Genomic DNA, 4823 nt, shown 5'->3' on the forward strand with positions numbered 1-4823 from the left:
TAAATAACAAAATCGAGATAATGCCCTGGAGTTTTAAGAGTGCTAAATCCATACATACAATCAAAAACTAATTTAAATAACAAGAATCAATATTTTACTTCAATATTTTGGACCGTGGTCAGAATTAAAATTAAATGAGCTATTAAACTGAGCGTCAGTTAGATTGGTTATGAAAGTTATAGTGGTTTGTGCGTTATCTAGTGATAAAACTATAAATGCACAAAGTAATGGAACGCTCAGAGTGATAAAGCCATACATACAATCAAAAACTAATTTAAATAACAAAAATCAAGATTTCACTTATTTTAGAGGCGATCAGAATTAAAATTAAATGAATTATTAAACTCTGCGTCAGTTAGATCCGTTATGAATGTTACCGTCGTTTGTGCGTTAGATAGTGATAAAAATATAAATGCACAAAGCAACCGAACGCTTAGAAGGTGGTCTGAAATAAGATTTATCACCTCCTGTGCAGAGCACATTTGATATCTCTTCATAATTCGATTTTATATACGATCCCGGGCAATCTCAATCTCTGCCTCCATGGAGGGATATCATTATGCAGTTTCAGCAAGAAGGGGAGTACGGTTTGGAAAATTTATGGAGGACACCTACAAGGCCTTCACAACGACTATCAAGATTGAAGGGGCGGGGGATCGAACCGCGGACGTCTCATTTTTCGGTGTATTTGATGGTCACGCTGGTGGCCAGGCTGCAGATTTTACTGCTGAAAATATTGGCAACAAGATTTTGGATGCTCTACTTGAGGCAATCAGAAATCAAGCAAATTCAGACATTGAATCTGCCAATAAAAATAATCTTCTTGAAAATAAAAGTAATGTTCTTGAAAATAAAAATCTTCTTGATAATAAAATTCTTGAAGATGCAGTTAAAGCTGGGTACTTGAGAACAGACGAAGAATTTTTGAAGCTGGGTTTTCGCAGCGGTACTACCAGTGTGACTGCTCTCATTATCGATGGCAAATTGGTGGTTTCCAATGCCGGAGATTCTCGAGCAGTTGTCAGTAAAAGTGGCAAAGCCGAAGCCGTTACAGAGGATCATAAAGCTGCAAGGAAGGACGAGCAAGAGCGCATACGAAAATTGGGGGGAATTGTGTTCAATCGCCAGGGAGTTATGCGACTTGGGGCATTGGATGTGTCGAGGGCAATAGGTGATGCAGGGTTTAATAAAGAGAGGGGATGGTTAACAGCTGAACCAGACACCAGAATTATTGAGATTACATCTGATTACGAGTTCTTGATTCTGGCAACAGATGGTCTGTGGAATGTGGTTAGTAATGAGGAGGCAGTGGAGATTGCCAGGCCTTTGCTCGTGGACCAGGGAGGTCTTACTGCTGCTTGTGAAAAGCTTATACAGATAGCAGTTGATAGGCATTCTGAGGATGATATAACTGTGCTGATAATACAACTCCCTGTCTTTAGGAAGGAAAATTAGGTCATAATGCTTCACACATATATTCCCAACGCAGGTTAAGAAGTTTCAATAAAAGAGAGTTTATGTGTTGATTGTTGCTGACATATTAGTTTGATTATTTTATTGTGAGATGTTTTTTGGGCCAAGGTTATTAAATGTAGAATGTTTGTTTATCTTTATGATAGTATCACTAAAATATCTGTTTTTCCAGAAGGAAAAAAAAATATATATTCAATTTCATTTCAATTATTTCAAATATGATTTAAAATTAAAATAATCTGGCTTTCTAAGTTAAACTTTGATCTAATGTTTAAATCAAGCAAAGCAAAAAAACTATTGTTGTCTTTTAAATTTAAAATTAAAAAAATTAATAGCTAGTTTTGGTTGGTCTAAAAGGTCTAAAATTCAATTTGCATATGATAAAGTACTTTGGTCTAGGTATAAAATTCAATTTGCATATAATAAAGTGCTTTGGTCTATTACTGAATTTAATAGGCTATGAAGCAATAATAAGGCTATAGTTTTTTGTACATGGAAGACATGTACATCAAGATGTAGGAAATTTTTTAATGTCTTTTTAAGTTTTGAATTTCCAAAACTTTGGATCCTTAACGGATCCTTAACGAAAATCTAGATTTCTAGATTCCCATATCCCACTTCACTTATAAAGATAAGTGCCACATCAACCACCACTATAGCCTACACTATAGTTCCATGACAGCACACCATATTGTCATTCCCACAATAGCTTTTGTGGGCTAGTTCCACATTGTCATTCCCACAATAGCTTTTCTAGACTAGTTCTAGTTCCATGCCAGCACACCACATTGACATTCCATGTTAGGATGTCACATCATATAAATTTGTTCTTCATGTCAAACCACATTGACATTCCATGTTAGGATGTCACATCATATAAATTTGTTCTTCATGTCAAACGCATCACCAAATGGTTTGGCAATCTTCTACATGGCCTTCATGTGTCCTTTCTTTGTTTGTAGGTTACAAAGTTCATATCCTTTTACACCATACTTATAACCAATTCATCTTACCTATTTTTTCCTATAGAACATGAACATAAGCATCATAAAACTTAACATTTAACATGGGAAGAAAAGTGTTTCTTATAAATCCATGTGTCATGGAATTTTATTAACCAATCCATGTGTCATGGTAAGCATCATAAAACTTAACATTTAACATGGGAAGAAAAGTGTTTCTTATAAATCCATGTGTCATGGAATTTTATTAACCAATCCATGTGTCATGGAATTTGATTAACCAACACTAGGAATGAAGGTGATTTATTTATTGAGTAACACATCGTGCCCATTATCTTATCCAAATTTGTTGAGATTTATATGGATTTGTCTATATCCTTAGTATAAAGCACTATTTACATAACTACAATGCAAATATATAGTTTTTATTCAACTCTACGGATAAAAGAATCTTATAGCAATACTCTAAAGACCAATTTAAGTCAAATGGGGGAATCAAATGAATTTAACTTAAGATAGAACTTACCAAATGAATTTAGATAAAACTTATTAAATGTAATGTAATCTAAAATTTAAAAGAATAAATAGCTGATGTATTATATAAATAAAAAGACATAGAAAGAAATCATTTATTTATAAGTAAAGCTGCTATTTATGATATGTACAATAAAGAAAGAGTTTCTATCTGCACATGAAACTAATGTGTGACCATGCACATGAAACTAATGTGTGACCATGTTAACGCATAATGAAAACTACTAGCCACTAGAATTCAAAGTTGATATATTAAAAGAAGAAAAGCTAAGACACATACCTTAGTTAAAAGTCTATGTATGGATTATTGATTCCATAGTTTTTATTCGCTTTAGTTATTTATACAATTGGAATACAATAAATTGAGATATGATTTCCCCTACACTGTAATCTAGCCTTTAAACATAGCCAAATTGATGACTAATTGTATCTCCTGAAGAAATGTGAATTTTTGCCTTTGTTGTGTGATGTTCCTTGTTGACACTGTGTTGACCAGAGCATTGACCAAGGCCTTTTGTTTTATGTTTTTTAATACAATAGGAATTTCATTATGACATGAAAACAAGGATTAAAACACATGTTTTCATATTCTTGAAGTTATTTGCAAATACCTTAGGGTCAAAGCATGGAGATAGGTTACACTTTTTGGTGAAATGAGGGTGTGCTTGATTGAGCAATTTTTAAGTGCTCGATTGAGCAATTTTTAAGTGCTCGATTGAGCAATTTTTAAGCGTTCAATTGAGTTGTTGAGACGCTTAAAAATAGCTCAATCTAGCATTCAAACAAACCCTCGATCGAGTCGTTTTCTAACCCGAGTTAACGGTTCAATCGAGAGTTTAATTTTTAATAACATTAATAAAAGTTGGTAAGGGCGATGGCGGGTTAGACTTTTTAATGGCTCGATCGAACCCTAAGGCTTGATTGAGCCTTTGAGCTTGATCTTGATCGAGTTGTTGGTTAACCACGTATGTCGCTCGATCGAGGATTACTTCAGCGCTCAATCGAGCAATTTGAATTTTGAATTTATGTGCTCGATCGAGCTCTTGAAGTCCTAAAATCACAGTTTCAACACTTCTGCAAATTTCTTTGCAACCCCATTTTGTACCCTATCGGATTTAGGGCAGAATTTGTCCTTAAGAGGCAGAGTTGATCGTATTGGATTCGTGAAATAATCCTCTATCCAATGGCATATGAATTTGACACTTTCGAATTCATATGATATTTTTCATCTGATTTCTTTTAAACATAACACTTGAAATGTTTTTAGATAGTTTCAAAGGAGTTGAATAAAAAATCAATAACATAAAATATACACAACGAAAAAATTTCAAAAAATACCACTATCTTCATTTATGAGTCCTCTTCAAAAGGGCACTCTTGGTTTTTCAATTTATTTAAAGAGTTGAAAAAAATATTACATGAACACTCTGTCTCCAAAATGCAATTGAAATATTACTTTGCCGGTTTGAAAATTAATAAAAAATATAATTTTGCATAAAAAAGAAAATTACTATGAAAAACTTAGTTCTCTCTGCGTAGATCATGTTGATATATATATATATATATATATATATATATATATATATATATATATATATATATATATATATATATATATATATATATATATATATATATATATATATTACTCATTTTGGACTAAGTTATGCTACGTGAACATTGCATTTAATGGAAATATGAGAGATTATACCACACTAATTTTTTTGCAAAAAATATCATAGGACAACATAATTCTCCACATATTGTCTTTTTACTCCGAATCAAAATTCACAATGCTTATATGAACTTATATGAATTTTGAGGGGCGCAATTCGATAAAAGAGGAAAAACTTA

General features: G+C 32.6%; 1 pseudogene; it reads left to right on the forward strand.

Annotated features, from left to right (window-relative positions):
- The first annotated feature begins 543 nt into the window (after positions 1–543).
- On the forward strand, positions 544–1455 carry LOC149164339 (putative protein phosphatase 2C 32 pseudogene; annotated as a pseudogene).
- The last annotated feature ends 3368 nt before the right edge of the window (positions 1456–4823 follow it).

The sequence above is a fragment of the Pinus tabuliformis genome, chromosome 5_1 (assembly GCF_031772625.1).
Source record: "Pinus tabuliformis cultivar Carrire ecotype Pingquan chromosome 5_1, CPIR1, whole genome shotgun sequence".
NCBI lineage: Eukaryota > Viridiplantae > Streptophyta > Pinopsida > Pinales > Pinaceae > Pinus > Pinus tabuliformis.